This window comes from Danio rerio, chromosome 18 (assembly GCF_052040795.2).
Source record: "Danio rerio strain M-AB ecotype USA chromosome 18, GRCz13ab, whole genome shotgun sequence".
Classification (NCBI taxonomy): Eukaryota; Metazoa; Chordata; class Actinopteri; order Cypriniformes; family Danionidae; genus Danio; species Danio rerio.
Window position 1 is genome coordinate 54,134,126 of NC_141038.1, and position 22,564 is coordinate 54,156,689.

The 22,564-nt window shown below is 42.9% G+C and overlaps 1 long non-coding RNA gene across 2 annotated transcripts; it reads right to left on the bottom strand.

Moving 5' to 3' along the window:
- Positions 1 to 66: 66 nt before the first annotated feature.
- LOC147832966 (uncharacterized) lies at positions 67 to 21,591 on the bottom strand. 2 transcript variants are annotated; one of them, XR_015515468.1, is made up of 5 exons: positions 21,479 to 21,589; positions 20,645 to 20,810; positions 600 to 804; positions 258 to 380; positions 67 to 149 (listed from the first exon to the last, which is right to left on the bottom strand). It is a non-coding gene; the product is annotated as an uncharacterized LOC147832966 (long non-coding RNA). The 2 variants fall into 2 exon arrangements; XR_015515469.1 differs by lacking the exon at positions 600 to 804 and having other exon boundaries at positions 258 to 290; positions 21,479 to 21,591.
- Between the last annotated feature and the right edge of the window lie 973 nt (positions 21,592 to 22,564).

The following is a 22,564-nucleotide window of genomic DNA, read 5'->3' on the forward strand; positions in this document are numbered from 1 at the left end:
GAGATCCTGGTTGCTAATTTATTCTAGAAAACGCATCTGACCTGAAACTCAGCGTGACGTCCTCACCTGAACACCCTCACCTGTCCATCAGGAGATGCTGGAGCTGGAAATGAGTCTGAGCCGCAGAACAGCCTCCGCAGCCTGATGACCTTTATATTCATATATAGCGCAGATATGAGTGTGTGCATGCCCGCTTTATGTTTCATATAGGGTAATATAAAACAGAGATGATGATTATTTACTCAAACAGAACACACCTGAGACTCTGCAGGAGAAGAAGATGATGAATTCTGGAGGCGCAACCACACACACACACACACACACACACACACACACACACACACACACACACACACACACACACACACACACACACATTCCTAAAAAGTAAAGGATTTGTTTTCAATAGTTTGGTAAGTGAATTACGGTTCATAATGTACTTGCCTTAAACCCTACATTTTAATAAATGCTGTTGGCGTAACCCAACATTGGGTCAAATATGGACATTGATTTATTTTTTATATTTTTAATTAATTTTAAATGAGACTTTTTTTAGGCTGATGTTGGGTTAAAACCAGCCAGCAGTCTTCAGTGTTTACCTTGTACATGTTGAACGTCAGTGTTGAAGGCCGTGACGGACTGCAGCTCTGAACATCTCTGCATGCGGTTTGATGAAGTCCTGATGGAGAATGGAGTGTGTGTGTGTGTGTCTGCGCTGATGTTCATGGGCTCCGTCAGTAATTGTGCAGTGATATTTACATCAGTGTTGTGCTGTTCAGCTCCCTCTGTCAGATAACTCGCACACTTAACATTTGAAGTGATATTCCCAAATGTCAGACGGAGGAAATAAACAAACAAATAAATAACAAAGTCAGACGTCCTGCAGAGCCCGAGCAGATCTCCTGAAGCCCAGTGAAGACCGAGGCTTTATCTGGAGCTCACACACTTCTCTTCTTTTAAGCACTCATAAAAATGTGCTACAGATTATAGTAACACACACACACACACACACACATATACATATATATATATATATATATATATATATATATATATATATATATATATATGTGTGTGTGTGTGTGTGTGTGTGTTTGTGTGTCTTATTTATGGACTAAATGTCCCCATAGGTATAGCAATACCAGTTAGTTTTGTGTACGTGTCAGGTTTTGAGTATGTGGTTGTATGTTTTTGCAAATGTGCCAGGTTTGGAGTGTGTGTGTGTGTGTGTGTGTGTGTGTGTGTGTGTATGTGTGTGTATTTTAGGTTTAGACTGTGTTTGTGGCATTTATGAGGACCAAATGTCCCCACAAGTATAGCAATAGCAGCTGGATGTGTGCACGTATTTCAGGTTTGGGGTGTGTGGTTGGTTGTATATGTGTGTGTGTGTTTGTGTTTCAATTTTGGAGTGTGTGATTGTGTGTTGGGTGTACGGTTTGTGAGTTTTTGTTTGTGTGAGTGTGTTTGTGTGTGTCAGGTTTGGAGTGTGCGATTGATTGGTTGGTTGTATGTGTGTGTGTGTGTGTGTGTCAGGTTTGGAGTGTGTGCTTGAGCAAATGTGACAAGTTTGGAGTGTGTGTGTGTGTGTGTTTCAATCTGGAGTATGTGGTTGTGTATCAAGTTTAGGGTTTGTGAGTGTGTGTATGTGTGTGTATGTGTGGAAGAGTTTTCAGTGTGTGTGTGTGTGTGTCAGCTTTGGAGTGTGTGATTGTGTGCTTGTGGAAATGTGCCATGTTTGGAGTGTGTGTGCTGTGTGTGTGTGTGTGTCAGGTTTAAGGTTTGTTAGTCTGTGTTTATGTGAGTGTGTTTGCGTGTGTCAGGTGTGGAATGTGTGTGTGTTTGTGTAGAAGAGAGAGAGTGTTCAGTGTGTGTGTGCGTGTGTCTGTATTTCAGGTTTGGATAGTGTGGTTGGTTGTGTGTGTGTGTGTGTGTGTTTGTGTGGAAGAGAAAGAGTGTTCAGTGTGTGTGTGTGTGTGTGTGTGTGTGTGTGTGTGTGTGTGTGTGTTTGTGGAAGAAAGAGAGTGTGTTCAGTGTGTGTGTGTGTGTGTATTTCAGGTTTGGATAGTGTGGTTGGTTGTGTGTGTGTGTGTGTGTGTGTGTGTGTGGAAGAGAATGAGTGTGTTCAGTGTGTGTGTGTGTTTGTGTGGAAGAGAGAGAGTGTGTTCAGTGTGTGTGTGTGTATTTCAGGTTTGGATAGTGTGGTTGGTTGTGTGTGTGTGTGTGTGGTTGTGTGTGGAAGAGAATGAGTGTGTTCAGTGTGTGTGTGTGTGTTTGTGTGGAAGAGAGAGAGTGTGTTCAGTGTGTGTGTGTGTGTATTTCAGGTTTGGATAGTGTGGTTGGTTGTGTGTGTGTGTGTGTGTGTGTGTGTGTGTGTTTGTGTGGAAGAAAGAGAGTGTGTTCAGTGTGTGTGTGTGTGTATTTCAGGTTTGGATAGTGTGGTTGGTTGTGTGTGTGTGTGTGTGTGTTTGTGTGGAAGAGAAAGAGTGTGTTCAGTGTGTGTGTGTGTGTGTGTGTTTTAGGTTTGGATAGTGTGGTTGGTTGTGTGTGTGTGTGTGTGTGTGTGTGTGTTGATAGAGATGGATGGCTGCTGTATGCTCCAGTGTTTAGCCTCTGAACACAGGCTGGTTCTCTGACAAATGAAACACACTCTCCATCTCTCTGTCTCTCTTGCTGTGTGTGTGTGTGTGTGTGTGTGTGTGTGTGTGTGTGTGTGTGCTCGTGTGTGTGTTTCCAGCATGTCGACATCTCAATCTCTCCTCCAGCACTGAGCGACAGCTCACACACACTGAACACCATCACTGACATGAACACAGCATGAGCAGATGAAGAGTGTGTGGAGGGAGCGGCGCACAGTAAATCATCATAACCCCGCCCCTTCATCTGATCTGCATATCTGAAGAGACCCGCCCTCATCTCTCCATGCTGGATCTGTCCAATAGTATCCCAAGATCTTTGCTAATTGTTTCCCAGCCTTTTCCATTAGCACGTCTGCAGTTATTAGGGGTGTATTAGTGTACATACGGTGTATTAGGGGTGTGTGTGTGTGTGTGTACTTTATTTAATGCATATTAGTGCACATGTATATATCATGACCTCCTAATGACGACATCACATCTCTCCTCCACCTGTAGCTGCTAATGATAAAAATAATACACAATAATAATATTCATCCAACTTCCTTCAGCTTAGCCTCTATTTCAGGGGTCGCCACAGTGGAATGAACCGCCAACTATTCCAGCATATGTTTTACACAGTGGATGCCATTCCAGCTGCAACCCAGTACTGGGAAACACCCATTCACACTCATACACACACACACACACTCGTACACTCCTGCCAGTGTAGTTGATCAGTTCCCCCATACCGCATGTGTTTGGACTGTGGGGGAAACCGGAGCACCCGGAGGAAACCAACACGGGGAGAACATGCAAACTCCACACAGAAACACGAACTGACCCAGCCGAGACTCAAACCAGCGACCTTCTTATGCTTACTGAACATTAAAAATAGCATGATGTGTAGTGTTGTGTGTTGTAAGTAAGAGTGTTGTCGAGCTGCTCTCTCCAGGCTCCGGCTGTGAATCAGGCTCTCGTCCTTCCTGATGCTGCGTTTTATTACACTGAGGAGTGATTACTTCCCCGGGTCGCCCTTGGTTAGATAGATATTGATTGAAACACTGAACACACACACACACACAATTTCTTCCTCCCTCTCTCTCTCTCTCTCTCTCTCTCTCACACACACACACACTCACTCACTCACTCATTCACAGATGCGCACACACAGACACACACCACTTAATCATACACATTCACTCATTCAAACACACATGCATACATACACAAGCACACACAAACACCAACACACAAACTGACACTTTCATGCACGCACGCACACACGCACACTCACACACACACTAGTGATTACTTACAGGAGCAGTATATGTTCATAATGGCCAGCTGTGAGTACAGTGTGAGCCACTGGTGTGTGGTGTGTGTAATCTGCTGTTATAACACTAACACTAACACTGTCACTAACACTGTCTCACACACACACACACACACACACGCACTGGCGTGCCGCTCTGCTTGTCTCTGATTGCTGCAGTAATTGTTTTGGCAGTGTCCTCGTCTGCTGGCGCTCAGAGATTGTGCCAGAGCTGAGAATGTGCTGTCTGTGCCCTGTCTGTGTGGTCCGACCAGAGGAAACATTACATCTGCTCCAGCCTCACATTATGAAGCATTGCTTTAGCTGTTGTGTTGCTATAGCAACTGTAGAATCACCACAACAGATCAGTTACAGTAGTTGTTGTGTTTCCATAGCAACTGTAGAATCACCACAACAGATCAGTTACAGTAGTTGTTGTGTTACCATAGCAACTGTAAAATCACCACAACAGATCAGTTACAGTAGTTGTTGTGTTACCATAGCAACTGTAGAATCACCACAACAGATCAGTTACAGTAGTTGTTGTGTTTCCATAGCAACTGTAGAATCACCACAACAGATCAATTACTGTAGTTGTTGTGTTACCATAGCAACTGTAAAATCACCACAACAGATCAGTTACAGTAGTTCATGTGTTTCCATAGCAACTGTGGAATCACCACAACAGATCAGTTACAGTAGTTGTTGTGTTACCATAGCAACTGTAGAATCACCACAACAGATCAGTTACAGTAGTTGTTGTGTTACCATAGCAACTGTAGAATCACCACAACAGATCAGTTACAGTAGTTGTTGTGTTACCATAGCAACTGTAGAATCACCACAACAGATCAGTTACAGTAGTTGTTGTGTTACCATAGCAACTGTAGAATCACCACAACAGATCAGTTACAGTAGTTGTTATGTTACCATAGCAACTGTAGAATCACCACAACAGATCAGTTACAGTAGTTGTTGTGTTTCCATAGCAACTGTAGAATCACCACAACAGATCAGTTACAGTAGTTGTTGTGTTTCCATAGCAACTGTAGAATCACCACAACAGATCAGTCACAGTAGTTGTTGTGTTTCCATAGCAACTGTAGAATCACCACAGCAGGTTGTACAAATTTTTTATTATGGTTCAAAAACTCGATTATAAATTGGTCTAATATTTTCACGAGCCTCCAACCGTTAGTTTGCTGCGAGTGAAATATGAGAGGTGGAGCTAAAACATAAACCCCACCCCTACTTAATATTCTGTTACAGTTGGAAATCATACTGAAGTAACAAAATCCCTTTAGTCATTCCACTTGTTGGCCATCTATGAAACGTCTCTCAGGCAGTGGACTCGGGCACTCTGTTTGAATGGGGAAACACCAACACGTCTTAAAATGTTTGCTAAGCTTACTTTTAAATTTAATTTTGGGAATCACCAATAAAATTATCCCACAACTGTGTCTTTAGTTTCATTTCTAAATGTTGGAATCAAACAAAATCTGCAGGAAATCAAGTCTGGCCGAGTCCCTTTCCAGGAGAATGGTCAGCCTATAGCGATCGATGATTGGCTCCAGTTCTAGAAGGCGGGGCTTTATTCGCCATATCGACCGTTACACTTTTCCCCATTTAAAGCTATACGCGTGACATGTCTTGTGTATTATAGAGTCTTCGAGTAAAACGTCGGGTGCACACTGACTTTACGTTCATATTTAAGCAGCATGCCCCAGTTTGTCGTCTGAAAGCATTGTGAAACGATCACTGATGTGTGTGAAGGACAGGTGAAACTGAATAAGGCACAGAGAGCCTGTAGAGTTCGCTCTGCTCATATTAATAATGTATCGAGCGTGTGCTGCCGCTTTAATGTTCCTCCTGGCTGACTTTCGGGAACCTCAATGATATATCAATAGCTTGTTTGTCTTTTAATTAGCTATTGATTATGTTTATTAAGGTGATTATTTTTGCTTTTTGTCCATGTGAGAGGGAAGTAGAAAGAACTCAAAGACAAATTGTGACCATTAGAGTTTCTTTTCAGCGTGTGGAAAGTGTTGTAAAAGCACAGCTCCATTCACAGATTCTCTATAGAGCTGATACTGGATTTACATCTATGAAGCACTGAAATATGTTTTGTAGAATGAACACTGAGTCAGTGTGTTACCATAGCAACTGTAGAATCACCACAACAGATCAATTACTGTAGTTATTGTGTTACCATAGCAACTGTAGAATCACCACAACAGATCAATTACTGTAGGTGTTGTGTTACCATAGCAACTGTAGAATCACCTCAACAGATCAATTACTGTAGCTGTTGTGTTACCATAGCAACTGTAGAATCACCACAACAGATCAATTACTGTAGTTGTTGTGTTACCATAGCAACTGTAGAATCACCTCAACAGATCAATTACTGTAGCTGTTGTGTTACCATAGCAACTGTAGAATCACCTCAACAGATCAATTACTGTAGCTGTTGTGTTACCATAGCAACTGTAGAATCACCACAGCAGATCAATTCAGCACTTTGGTATGGTTCAATAAGCTACTGTAGTGTTTTTTCGTGTGTTTTAAACTGTGTGAAAGGTAACTGTAGTCATCTGAAGATCAAATCATGAGTCTATTATCCTGCGGAAATCACCATGACAACTTTTCACAGCGATAGGGGATAAAAACGACAAGGCAAGTGCTCTTGAGCTTCATTTCGAAGTGTGTGTGTGTGAGAGAGAGAGAGAGAGAGATCGTGCCCTGCGATCACTGGCCTGTGAATGATAAATAAGTCATTTCCTTGTGTCTTGTGGAGGCGAGCGAGTGAGCGGATCTCTGCGTCTGCATGTTCGTCTGCTGGTTTCGGGATGATTAGACGCTGAGGAAGATGATGATGATGGATGATGGATGATGCTGGGCGAGAGACATGACCAGCCCTCATTAACCCACACACACAGCGGCTCAACTCTTTATCACTCCACATAAGACAGGCCGTTTCTATGCCTCTCGCTCAATTTGACTCAAACACACCCCAGACTAAATATAAGACATTAGGAGCTCGAGCAGAGTTTCAGCCTTTAATATGCACGTCCACAGCCGAATCAGGAGAAGCGCAGCACTTACAGATCATTTAATCTCTGATGGAGACAGTGTGTGTGGTGGATGAATATGAAGATCAGTCACTGAGTCTCGGCCTATTAGGATTCATAAGCTTCATCAGCAAGGGAAACATTCATTCACTCATTCATTTTCTAGTCGGCTTAGTCCCTTAATTGATCCGGGGTCGCCACAGCGGAATGAACCGCCAACTTATCCAGCAAGTTTTTACGCAGCGGATGCCCTTCCAGCCGCAACCCATCTCTGGGAAACATACAGACACACATTCACACACACACTCATACACTGCAGACAATTTAGCCTGCCCAATTCACCTGTTCCACATGTCTTTGGGGGAAACCGGAGAACCCGGAGGAAACCCACGCGATGGCAGGGAGAACATGCAAACTACACACAGAAACACCAACTGAGCCGAGGTTCGACCCAGCGACCTACTTGCTGTAAGGCGAACGTGCTACCCACCGCGCCACTGCGTCACCTGCAAAGGAAAACACTGATCTACAATCTTTTATTTATATATTACACAGCAAAAAAAGCTGTTCTTACTTAGACTGTTCATCTTGTTTCTTGTCCAAATATCTAAAGATTCTTAAATCATGAAGCGTTTTAAGATATTGTCTTGTTTTAAGAAATAATATGTCAGAATGAAGTGAGTTTCACCTGAAAACAGCCACAATACAATGAGGGAAGCAAATAAACTTATGTCAAGCCTAAAATAACCAAACAAAACATTTTAGTTATTTAATCATCACCATAGACATGCTGCTAGTCAGTAGTTCTCTCTTAAGAGCGATCACTATCTGTTCATTAGCTTCTACAGCAGGGGAGTTCTCCACATCTACCCGAGCTCAAACTCCCCTCTCACTATGGTGCACCCTGAGCTCAAGGATCTAAGGAGCTCAGTGCTCTTTCTCCCGGGACAGCATGCCAAACACGCTTTATAATCTATCAGCAGCTGAGTGTGAACTCTTGAAGGAATTTCTATTCTAAATTTGGTGTTTCTGTCGTTTGATTCTCATGTGATACTTTAAAATCAGTATTAATACAGACTGATGGGAACCAGCTAGTGACTGTCTGTTTTTGCTTCAGTCAAGAAATCACATAGCTGACTGTGCTTGAACAAATCATTTAGATCAGTGGTTCTCAAACTGTGGTACGTGTACCGCTTGTGGTGCGCAGGCTTTCTTCTAGTGGTCCCCGAATAAAACACACTTTTACCCTTTGACATGAACAATTAGGTGATCAGCACACTGAAAAAATGTGTCCACAAAACTGTTGCAAACTATTTATTTATGTTGAATTTAAACAAAAACAAAATTTAATTTCATAAAATTTAACTTGCTTAAATTCAGCCCAAATAAATAGTTTACAGCCACTTAACGTAAAAAATGTAGTAAATACAAGGAATCATCTCTGAATCATTTTTTTCAGTTGTTCCCTGTAGCGTATGATCACATCGGTGCAGTGCTTAGAATCTTTACTTTAGTGCATCACGTCATCAGATGCTAAAATAAGGTGTGCGGCAGCGGCGATTGCGGAGCAGATACACACTAGAGAAACGCTTTTGCAGACCAGTACTGTTGTGTTGGCATTTCTGTAACTACAAACTCAGGAATCTCGCCATGCTGCATCATTGGTAGAGCAGCTATCACAAATGTGTTAAAATGTGTTCGCAGTTGTGTAAAATAATGCATGTTTTCGTAATGTTATTTATTTAGTAGAGCCTTTGTTTGGTAAATTTTGTTTTGTTCACTAAATGTGGCTTTCGGTTCATTCGTTACCTCAGATTTAGGCTAATTAATCTGAATGTGATTCAAATGTCGCTGCACACAAATAGACTCAAGCAACTTTGCCATGCATTGGAGCTGTAGAATAATTAAATTTAGTCTCTGTGCACGGCTAACACAAACTCCAACAATTATTCTGCCTCGTCATTATGGTGGTACATGGAGAGACAATATTCTCTGAGGTGGTACTAGTTGAAAAAAGTTTGAGAACCACTGATTCAGATGCCCAAACTAGCGCCCACTACCCTATCTGAGAGGACAGGGAGAATGATGGAGGTGGTTTAGAGATTGTCATTTCAAGTTTTGTCACCTTTTATTTGTTTGTTTTATTCTTAAGCAACGAAAAAAGCAAACTAAAATGAAAAGTTTCAGTTTAAATGGTTTAAATGAATCATATTTAGTTTAAAATGTACACGTCGTCTCCTGATGGAGAGAGGACAATGCAGAGACTTGAGTGAGGGAATCCAGGCTAAGGCAGATTCTGCTTGACTAGTTTACACTGCACTGATCTCCACTGTTATTAATGCCTTTGTTTTTATTGCAATACATTATAATCACAGTTATACTGTGTTAGTTATTACGATTCAAAGTAATGCTTTTTATTTATTTATAAATGGTATAAAATGAATTAGAAAATTACTCATGGCAATTTTACTGTAAAATAGTTTGGGTTATTTATTTTCAGCTCACGGCTCTCAGTGATATTTGGACTTTGGAGCTTCATACAAAAAGTTTGAGCACCACCGATTTAAACGAATGAATCCTTCAAAACGACAGAGGCTGAGGTGTGTGTGTTGATCTTTAGCTGATGTGTGTGTGTGTGTGTGTGTGTGGAGCTCAGCTCGGCTCTGCAGAGTCACGGTCAGGACGCTCTGATGGGAAATAATTAGCGCTGGATGACAGAATGAGCCCGCGGGACTCGTTCCAGCACAATATATTTAATTGAACTAAATGATACAGGAGAATAAATCAGCCGGCCTCATCCAGCCATCAGGAGCAAAGAGAAAGAGCCAGACAGATGATCAACTGTGTGAGGTCGGTCATGGTATTCATCACGTTATGAGGACCAAATGTCTCAAATTTAGCAATACTTGAAAACCGAGGATGCGTCTCAATCAGCACCCTCGTTCACTAGTTAGTGCACTGATTAGGGCACCAGATATTTAAGTGCTGTCTCAATCACAAAATTATTCCAGTGTACTGAAACATTACATTGGGATAGTGATAGCAAGCAAGAAGGTCTCTGGTTTGAGTCTCGGCTGGGTCAGTTGGTGTTTCTGTGTGGAGTTTGCATGTTCTCCCCGTGTTGGTGTGGGTTTCCTCCGGGTGCTCCGGTTTCCCCCACAGTTCAAACACATGCGCTATAGGGGAACTGATCAACTACACTGGTTGTAGTGTATGAGTGTGTGTGAGTGAATGAGTGTGTATGGGTGTTTCCCAGTACTGGGTTGCAGCTGGTGGAGCATCCGCTATGTAAAACAATAATAGTTGGTGGTTCATTCCCCTGATGAATAAGGCACTAAGCTGAAGGAGAATGAATGAATGAATGAATGAATGAATGAATGAATGAATGAATGAATCATTTCTGCTGTGTAAAGCACTGTGGAAATCACTGATACACACTCTCTATGCGCCCTTAACAGACATTCAGAAAATGCTAAATCCAAATCACGTGGCACAAACCATCAAACGTGTGTGTGTGTGTGTGTGTGTGTGTGTGTGTGTGTGTGTGTGTGTGTTTCTGATTTCATCTGACCTGTTGAGGAGTATCTGTCAAGCTCCTCTGCGAGTGGTTTTGTTAAAGGTCAGGATCCTCAGAGAAAGAGACAACAGAAGCAGAGTCAATTAAGCGGAGGACGAGTCTCTGACGCGCACACACACACACACACACACACACACACACACACACACACACACACACACACACACACACACACACACACACACACACTGAAGCTGATGGATGAGGCTTTCCCTCACAGAGATACACTCACTGTTATTTTTGTCTTCAGTTAAACATGCACACACACACACACACACACACACTAATGTACACAAACTATAGCACACACAAAAGCGCACACACACACATTTTTACTGTGTTTTAGTGTCTTGCTGTGCTGTATTTTCAGCAGTAAGTTTATGTTCTGGTCATCCCACTGACACACACACACACACACACACACACACACACACACACACTGATGCTCAGTGTTAGGATCTGCCCGTGTTCACCTTCATCTCTCCTCTGAAGCACCTGTTCTCTAGAGACAAACACAGCAGGAGACCTGACACACACACACACACACACACACACACACACACACACACACACACACACACACACACACACCTGTCAACCGCATGCCTGCACTGTTAACTGCTGTTGGTCTCTAGTGTTCACTAAAGCTTACATTCACACCTGAACACTTGAGCGCACTCTGCTGTACTTCTGTGTCTTTGACTCTTCTCCGTCTGCTCTCATGCATCATTTCATAATCAAATGATAATAAATAAATAATTATGATGAACTGAAATGCACTTCTGATCGTCTAAAACCCGTTTCAGCTGTGACGTTCTTTCTGTTTGGGTCTGGCTGTAAACTCTTCCTCTGTCTTGCCGTGACTTCACACACATGAGATCTGCTTGTTTTGTTGTTTCTGTCAGAATAGTGTTTAAAAGCTCCGCCCTCTTCTGGGAAGCAGCTCATTTGCATTTAAAGACACACACACACACACACACACACACACACACACACACACACACACACACACAGTAAAATACAAACAGACTTGTAAACAGGTGCAGCCCAAAAGTTTCTATAACCACTTCGCACACACACACACACACACACACACACACACACACATCCACACTTGCACACACACACATACGCACACATGCATGCATGCACACACACATCCACACTTGTACACACACGCACACACACATGCATGCACACACACACTTGCAAAAACACACACACACACGCACACGCACGCACACATGCATGCACATTGCACACACACATATGCACACTCGCACACTTGCGCAAACACACACACGCAAACACACACACATGCACACACACATGCACACTTGCACACTCGCACACACACACGGTAAAACACAAACTGACTTGCAATCAGATGAAGCACAAAAGCTTACCACACACACACACACACACACATGCACACATACACACACCCACGCAAGCCCACACACCCACACACACACAAATGCTAAATTACAAACTGACTTGCAATCAGGTGCAGCCAAAAGTTTTTCTAAAATCTTTGCACACACGCACACACACACGCACACACACACGCACACACACACACCTGCACACACACACACACACACACAGTGATTGGAGTGTGATGAATGTTCAGCTTTTGATTTCCGCATCTGCTAAATCCCTCCACTGATACACACACAAACACACACACTAGTATACAAACACTACACACAGCCAAACACACACACATTTACTCACACACACACACAGTTCTGTCATCAGCGTGAGAGGAATACAAATGGTCGTCCCTGAAGCTTAAACACCCTGACGGACCCACACACACTCTTTCAATCTGAGTGTGTCTGTGTGTGTGTGAGTGTCCAAGGACAGTTAAAGTCATGGCCTCTGGTGTAAAGAATGATTTCCGCGCCTCGGAACAGAATGATGGACTGAATCTGCCAGAGGAAAAACAGCCGGATTGAGTTTCTACTTTACTGCGCGTCTCCTTAACTGCATTTCCCCTGGAAAACACACACGAACCAGCTTCCTAACTAGCTGAACAGTGAATCTCATTTTAAACACACTGGCTTAAAAGAGCTCAATGATATCGAGAGGAACGCTAAAGCTGTCTAGACTGCATGCACTGGATCTCTGCATTGTGATTCTGCAGTGTTTCCCGGCCGGCGCAGCATTAAGTAGGTCAACAGCACAATCGATCAGGTGAAACGTATAAGAGTCTCCAAACTGTCTTATCCAGAGACAGAGAGAGAGTCCTTCAGAGAACGCTGTATATAAACCAGCCCTACACTTTCCCTCAGGACAGAGCAATGTCACAAACTCTGGCATTTTTATAATCAGTTTAGAGTCCCGGCTGCGCTGCTAATCCCAGAGTGACTTTTAAGAGTGCACTGTGGAGAGAATAATCAATTTAACACACAGACAGAGGAGCAGAACCTGCAGAGAGCCAACACTGAAGACGTGGAGAGAATAGTGGACCATTAACCAGATTAATAAACCCTGGTCAACATCAGGGACAACACACACCTGTTTACTGCAGCAGAACACTTCCTTCCTTCCTTCATTCCTTCCTTCCTTCATTCATTCATTCATTCTCCTCTGAGCATGTCATAAAGCTCAATCATCTCAGACTGGTTTCTTGAACATGACGATGAGTTCACTGTACTCAAATGGCCTCCACAGTCACCAGAGCTCAACCCAATAGAGAACTTTTGATAAGTGGTGGAACGGGAGATTGGCATCATGGATGTGCAGCCGACAAATCTGCAGCAACTGTGTGATGCTATCATGACAATATGGAGCAAAATCTCTGAGGAATATTTCCAGCAGCCTGCTGAATCTACAACACCAAGGATTCAGGCAGATCTGAAGGCAGAAGGGGTCCGACCCGGTACTAGTGAGGTGTACCTAATAAAGTGGCCGGGGTAGTGTATATGCATTTTGTGCACTTCATAGAGCCCTGTCTATCAGCAGAAAGCTGTTTTGTCATTTCACAGGTAGCCAAACTGCATGGTGTGCAATCTGCTGTATTTACCAGTGTGATGTGAGTAATCGGTCTGGTTTGGTTTGAGTCACTGAATTAATAAACCAGCTTTACAGTAAGAAGGTCAGGCTCTAGGACAGCGGTTATCAAGTTATTATAAAGCACAGAGCTGACATTCGTTCACGGAATCAATAATGGGGCAGAAAGGAGGATTTCTCATCAGAGAAACAATGATTCTGGAGTTATGGCTGAAGAGGCATTTATTGATCAGCCGGCTGCTTTTATTGCACCAAAGAGATTGTTTGGAGTCTGCTGATGTAATAACTAATGCCACTGTGCCAACAGTTTAGCGTCAAATCTTTCTCACAGTACAGGGTAAGCTCATAAACCTTCTAATGCAACACTTCCAATTAACTAAAGTCTTGGCATCGGGACTCTAATCTGAGCTGAAAGCCTGTTTGTGAGTGAAACTCCTCCAGCATGATGTCATGATCACAGCACTCCTCCTGCTCCGACATCACTGCTGCCTCCTTAAAGAATCATTCCAGAACTACAGGAACACTACAGCAATGTTCAGTTCATTTCTGGAATGATTTACAAAAAACGTGTAATCGTATAATCGTACAAAAAAAGTAAACGGAATCACTTAAAGCAGAACGCTGAAATATAATAAACGAACATTTTACCCATAGCAGTACTGACAGCAGCAGATCTGACATCTAGTTCTGGAAAATTACAAATAATACAGAAAATAGATGAAAATTATGCAGTTTCATGCAAATTAATGCAAACCACTGATAGCTCCGCCCTAAAGAACTGATAGCCCCACCCTAAATGACTTATAGCTCCACATTATGACTGATAGCCCCAGCCTAAAGGATTTAGTCCTGCCCTAACCCACCCTGAATGTCTGATAGCTCTGCATTAAATGACGAATAGCTCCACCCTAAAGAACTGATAGCCCCGCCCTAAATAAATGATAGTTCCACCCAAAAAACTGATAGCCCCACCCAAAAGGACTGATAACTGTACCCTAAATGACTGATAGCCCTGACCTCAAGGATTTATAGTCCCGCCCTAAATGACTAATAGCTCCGCCCTTAATGACTGATAGGTCCACCCTAAAGAACTGATAGCCACGACCTAACGAATTTATAGCCCCGCCCTAAATGACTGATATTTCCAGCCTAAAAAACTGATAGCCCCGCCCTAAAGGACTGACAGCTCTACCTTAAAGAACTGATAGCTCCGCCCTTAATGACTGACAGCTCCACCCTAATGGACTAATAACTCTTCCTTAAATGACGGATAGCCATGACCTAAACGATTTATAGTTCCGCCCAAAATGACTGATAGCTCCACCCTTAATAACTATTAGCTCCACCCTAAAGGACTGATAGCTCTGCCCTAAAGCACTGATAGCCACAACCTAAAGGATTTATAGTCCCGCCCTTAATGACTGATAGCTCCACCCTAAAGGACTGACAGCTCCACAATAAATGACTGATAGCTCCACCCTACATGACAGATAGCCCTGACCTAAAGGATTTAAAGCCCTGCCCTCCATGACTGATAACTCTGCAATTAATGACTAATAGCGCCACCCTAAAAGACTGATAGCTCCACCCTAAAAGACTGATAGCTCTGCCCAAAAGGACTGATAGCTGCGACCTAAAGGATTTCTAGTCCCTCCCTAAATGACTGATAGCTCCACCCTAAATGACTGACATCTCCACCTTAAAGGACTGATAGCTCCACCCTAAATGACTGATAGCTCCACCCTAAAGGACTGACATCTCCACCTTAAAGGACTGATAGCTTCACCCTAAATGACTAAGAGCTCCACCCAAACAGACTGATAGCTCCACCCTAAATGAGTGATACCCCTGACCTAAAGGATTTAAAGTCCCGCCCTAAATGACAGATAACTCCGCCCTTCATGACTAATAGCTCCACCCTAAAGGACTAATAGCTCCACTAGCTCCACCCTAAAGGACTGATAACTCTACCCCCTAAATGACTGACAGCTGCAACCTAAAAGATTTATAGTCCCGCCCTTAATGACTGATAGCTCCACCCTAAATGCTTTAAGGGAGAAGGTTATGATGTTAGATTGAAGATAATGAGGGTAAATGTATTGGGTGCACTGTATAGATGTAAAAATAAGACGAGTAAATGTTGATTTATTCTGACGTAAGCCTCAGTGTGAGCGATCTGACGGCTGCGTGCTCAGAATAATCCTCCATGAAGAGCCTCTGGTGTTGATGCAGGTGGAGGTGAAGTGTTTCAGCTCGTCTTTAACACTGATCTCTGACCTGCAGGAGAGTCCGGCGAGCCCTCAGTCTATAATGCATGTGGGTCAATGCTCAGTTCTTCTGTCTGGATCTCTTCAATGATGGGTTCTGTTAAAGACGCCGGTGCCACAGCACATGATATAATATTGTGGGAAAACGCTGAAAACGAAACTCAGATCAATACATATTGGTGTATTAATGTTTGCACATGTACTGCAGGTCAATATTCATCAAGCTTTACTTTTTAGCATGAAGTGTGTGTGTGCGTGTGTGTGTGTGTGTGTGTGTTTGCATTCTTGCGTATAAAAGCCCCGTGAGGGGAAACATGCTCCTCAGATATGTTGACAGTGAGCAATTTATCCATTAATGGATTAATTTCTCTCTGTCTTCTGAACTCATATGGAGTGTGTTTTGTTCTGAGAGATTGATGACAGAGTTATTGTACATTTAAACAGGTTCTGCATGATCTGTCTTCCCTGTTTTGTCCCCGTGGGCTTCTTGTAGAACAACAGTGACAAAAAAGTCAATTGGCTGTTTGCTCGTCAAACCTCTCGAATCTCAATTGACGATTGGCTGGATTTGCGATCGATCAGCTGTATTAACACTAGTCTACATCTCTGACTCCAACACAGCATCTGTTTACTGACTCTCTGTCTCTCTCATAAGCTCTATTTCAGCAGCACACATTAAAGTTTCAGAACACCAGCTCTCTCTCCGTCTCTGTTCACTGAATATATATCCAGAGTGAGTGATCATCCAGCTGCAGGTATTCGCTCCACCAGATGTGCTCTTGTTCATGGTGATCAAGTCAGAGACGCACAGAAACATTCGTTGTTAAATGTATAAAGGACATTGGTACTAGTGCTTATTTTATTTAGTTTTTACAACACAGGTTCAAATCCTCTAGAGGGCGCTGTGTATATTTTTGCAAATCTGAACTGCCTTACTTTAGATTAGTTTTATTTTACGTTTCAGATGCTAAATCCACTAGAGGGCGCTGTCTACATGTTTTTGATTCTGAAATGCATTACTCAGGGTGCATTTCTTGTAAGTTTGAGATGACAAATCCACTAGAGGACGCTGTCTACATTTTAACAAATATGAAATGCGTTACTCCAGGTATGTTTTTTTTGTACTTTTGCGATGACAAATCCACTAGAGGGCATTGCCTACATTTTTGTAAATCTGAATTGTGTTACTCCGGATACGTTTTGCTGTATGTTTCAGATGCTAAATCCACCAGAGGACGCTGTCTACATGTTTTTGAATCTGAAATGGGTTACTCCGGGTGTGTTTTGTTGTACTTTTGAGATGACAAATTCACTAGAGGGCGCTGTCTACTTTTTTGCAAATCTGAATTGTGTTACTCTGGATACCTTTTGCTGTACGTTTCAGGTGACAAATCCACAAGAGGGCGCTGTCTACATTTTCGCAAATCTGAGTTGTGCTACACCTGATACATTTCGTTCTACGTTTTAGATGACAAATCCACTAGAGAGCAGTGTCTACATTTTGGCGAAACATGTACATGTATGTACCAAAATATGTTACGTTCTGTTCTGTTTCAGATGCATGTACACATCCATGAGGTGGCTCTCGTCATCGAGTTGTTTGTGGTGTTTATTTAGTGTTGTGCAAAGGACTGCATGAATATAATATTTTTTTAATCAATAACATGTCGCTAAAATATCAATACACTGAATATTATTACTGTGAAAAGCAACAAAGAAGCTGTCATCATACTGCCCCCTAGTGTTCAATTCACCTAACGTTTCATAAACAAGTAGACAGAAGCACATATTTCTGATGAGCTCATGTTGCTTCTATATTTTATTTTTTGACATGTTTTGTGGTGTTTTATAGCATTAATACTCATTCTTCGACGGTAGCTGCTTTTCCATCACAAACTGGTGCACACTTTTTCATTTTCATTTAAGTTACGATAAAAAACATTTGCAAAATCCATTAACCAGCATTATGCGACCTAAACAAGTCCTCTTGCAATAAGTCACCTAAAAAATCCCGAAGACAGATATTAGTTTTACTTATATGCAGCTAATAATCACAAGAGACGTGTTTATGCTCATCAAGCCACTTTTCTTGACTGTTTGGTGCCATCTTGTGGCTGAATAATGACAGTACAAATAAGTTATTGTAGGCTGCATTCAGCGATCTTCGCTCAGATCTACATTTGATTAAAGAGTTTGTAAATTATTAGAGCTCAGATCAATGTGTGTGTCTAATAATTCATTTAGTTTAGTTTAGATTTGCTTTATAATGCAATAACCACCGCCTGGATGTACTTGATCTCTCACATATAAGCTTGCAAACCGGTTGTGTTTGGTGAACTGCATTAACAATGCTCTTATTGAGTGACTTATAACAACTACAATCCTGAAGAGCCTTCATCATCACACATGCCGCTCTGTGCAGTTTATGGTTAGTAATTTTTTGACATCACATGCTCAGTTACCATGAGAAGACGCCTGTTTTGATCGATCCATCAATATCTGCCGTCTTGTTTGCTGGAATGTCTTTGTTTTAGTATTTATGAGCTGAGGACTGCGCTGAGAAGCCAAACACTGAAAAATGTATCTGCTGTCGGGTGAAATTAGCTGCCAGGAGGCTTTTCAATTAGCTGCGTTTCATCTGTCACTTCACATCAGTCTGAGAGCAGAGGAGAGACGGCTGATCAATTAATGAACACACACACACACACACACACACACACACACACACACACACACACACACACACTGAGCTGAGTCTGGACACATCTTCAACAACAAACGCACGAGGACTGAATGTGACGAATAAGAGTGGAGGATTTCACTCACTGATTTTCCTTCAGCTTAATCCCTTTATTCATCAGGGGTCACCACAGTGGAATGAACCGCCAACTACTCCAGCATATGTTTTACACAGCGGATCCTCTTCCAGCTGCAAGCCAGTACTAGGAAACACCCATACACACTCATACACTACGGCCAGTGTAGTTGATCAGTTCCCCTATAGCGCATGTGTTTGGACTGTGGGGGAAACCGGAGCACCCGGAGGAAACCCACACCAACACGCGGAGAACATGCAAACTCCACACAGAAACACCAACTGACCCAGCTGAGGCTCGAACCTGTGACCTTCTTGCTAAGAGGTGACTGTGCTTTTTTATTTTTTAACACAACTGTTGGGTTAGTTCATATTTGACCCAGTGTTGGGTTAACACAACTGACCCAGGTCAGTCTGTACTGCTGTGGGAATCCACTGCCGCTGTAGTCGATTATGTAGGATTAGTGTGTGTGTGTGTGTGTGTGTGTGTGTGTGTGTGTGTGTGTGTGTGTGTGTGTGGAGGCTAAAGGCTAACAGCAGCTGTGATGAACAACACCCAGAGCTCAGATAAGAGTCCTGGATCAACATCTTATCAGCACAGGTGGAGCAGTGTGTGTGTGTGTGTGTGTGTGTGTGGGTAAGAGAGAAAGACAGGCAGTGTGTGTGTGCGTGTATAAGAAAGCATAAGAAAGAGACGCAGTGTGTGTGTGTGTTTTAATGTGCATTTGTGCATGTATGTGTTTTTGTGTTCTGTGCATGTGTGTATGAGTATGTGTGTGTTCTGTGTGTGTGTGTGTGTAAGAGAATGAGAGGCAGTGAGTGTACCCATGTGTGTGAAAGAGAGTATGTGTGTGTATATGTGTTTGTGTGTATATGTGTGTGTGTGTGTGTGTGTGTATATATGTGTGTGTGTTTGTGTGTATATGTGAGTGTGTGTGTGTGTGTGTGTGTGTGTATATATGTGTGTGTGTTTGTTTGTATATGTATGTGTGAGTGTGTGAGTGTGTGTGTGTCTGCTCATCCTCATTATATATTTTATATTTACATTTTATACATTTTAAATCATCAAACTGTGATATTTGATCAGAGCCTGCCAAAACTCGCCTTCGGCCCACATACACCTGCATGGAATGGCACTTAAGTGGTCCACTCCTGTTTGCCAGATCTGGGCCACAATTAAGCCATAGCAATAGCACATATTAGCCAGAATCCAAACAAATGAACCAGAACTGACCTGATTCTGGGCCATAGTTTGCTTTTATTTTGGCCCGGATCTGCCCCACACCAGACACTTACATCCGACCCACATAGCCAGTGTTTACTGTGCTGAATATTTGCCAAAAGTGGCCCGCATATGTTTTAAGATCACTGGGCCACATTTGTCATATCACATCTGGGCCACTTTAGGCTCATAAGCACATCATCCAGAGCTTTCTGTGGCCAGCATTTGCCCAGTGTGGCCCATATATATTTGAAGGTAACTGGGGCACATTTGCCATATTTCCTCTGGGTCACATTAGGCTCACAGCTGCATTAGCCAGAGCTTACTGTCCGAATATTTGCAGAGTGTTCCACATATGTCTTATAATATCTGGGCCACATTCGCAGTACACATGTGAGCCACTTTGGGTTTGGACCCAGATTACTCTTAAATGACTAATATGCATATTTCTGCCAACTGTGGCCCACATTACTGCTCTGTCATTTGGGCCAAACTGACCATTTTCCACATGGGCCACTTTAGGTTCACATCCAGATTACATTCAGCCATAAGTGCCAAACCTTTGCCTTTAATGGCTCATATATGAGCTGGAATCTTCGGCCCCCTTTTGCCATTGTACAGGTGGACCACTTCAGGCTCACATTCATTTTATCCCGGCTGAAAGAAGACCACCAGTGCCGCATGACTGCCTAAAGTGGCCCACATTTATATGCTGTCTGACACACACACACAGACTCAGACACACACCTGCGCTCGTCATAATCCTGCATTAATGTCTTGATTTCTGCCGCTGCTTCATCACTCGTCATCATGCAGAGACGACTGCTGTTCACTCCTCACCATCATCAGAATAGATAATGAGCCTCGCCTCACTCTACTGTCCAGAACACATGTCAGATCCGCTATTAGAGTCCTGCGAGCAGCCGGAGGAGACACACACACACACACACACACACAAAATGCATTTAAATGGACGTGCCTGAAGCGGAGCAGAGAAACCAGAACATCACTCACTCACACACACACACACACACAGGTATGTGTATGTAGACACGCAAATATGCACTCACACACCTGCAAACAAGCACACACGAGCACATGTACATACACAGACAACCACAAACATACACACACAACCACACAAAGGCACTTACACACATGCACACATACAAACACACACACAGTTGCAGACACGTGCACGCACACACACATGCACAAGCAGACACACACACAGAAACATGCATGCAGACACACACACACACATGAACACATGCACATACACAACCACACAAAGACACTCACACACAGACATACACACATGCACAGTTTCAGACATATGCGCGCACACACACACACACACACACACACACACACACAAACATACACAAGCAAACACACACAGTTATGTTGCAGAGATATGCACACACACACACAAAAACAAACACACAAACATACACATGCAAACACACACACGCAAAGTTGCAGACACGCGCGCACACACACAAACATACACACATGCACAGGGCACAACTGTGAGTGTGTTGTAGTTTAGTGTTCTTTAACCAGCAGAAACACACTCACCGTCACTGACTGATGATCACACAGAACACACACATCTCTCCACCCGCCGCCATTACTCTACACTCCACAGACATTCATTAAGATTTAATTAGAGTTTACCTGCAGAACCTTCTGGAAGAAAACAAACACACACACACACACACACACACACACACACACACACACACACACACTGCAGAACGTCCAGACTGAGGAGGAGAAGATCAGATACACACACAGCTACTCTCTCCTGCATTTAAATAGCAAACACAGACAAGAACACAAACACACACACACCAGGGGCGCCGCAAACGGGGAAAGTTAGGATGAAAAGTTTGGGGTCACGCTGTTTTGGGGCCCCCAGAGGTACTAATTTGAACCCCAAAATGCCCCTTTTCAGTTTCATCCGTGACCCTACCCCCCCACCACCCCCTTCGCTCGTTACATTCTTCCACCACACCTTGGAAATGATGTCAGAGGGCCTGAACACACTCACAGACACACACAACCCCACACACACAGGCAGTGCATGCATTAGATGTATCGGGAGCTGTATCTCTTATAGACTTCACCCCTCCATCCTCAATGTGAAGTGTAGAAGGGATACAGCTGTGGATACTCACAACAATACAGCATCACTCTTGTGACAATGTATAACAATATTCCCAGTACTGGGTTGCAGCTGGAAGGGCATCCGCTGTGTAAAACATGTGCTGGATAAGTTGGTGGTTCATTCCGCTGTGGCGACCCCGGATTAATAAAGGGACTAAGCTGAAAAGAAAATGAATAAATGAATGAATAACAATATTTGTACATTACTGTGAGAGCTGCCTCTAGGGTTGGGGTAGACGTCAATAATAAACAATTTAATGTGTAATTTAATAAATCATATTAATAATAATCAACATAATTGTTATTGGAATAGTGGTGTTATCATGGCAGCTGTAGAATCACCACAACTGATTCATTCAGGTACTTTACTACAGCTTATTTTTTAATGTGGGTCTGTCCTCACCAATCTGAATCGTGTGTGTGTGTGTGTGTGTGTGTGTGTGTGTGTGTGTGTGTGTGTGTGTGTGTGTGATCTGACTCAGTGGATCAGGTTTA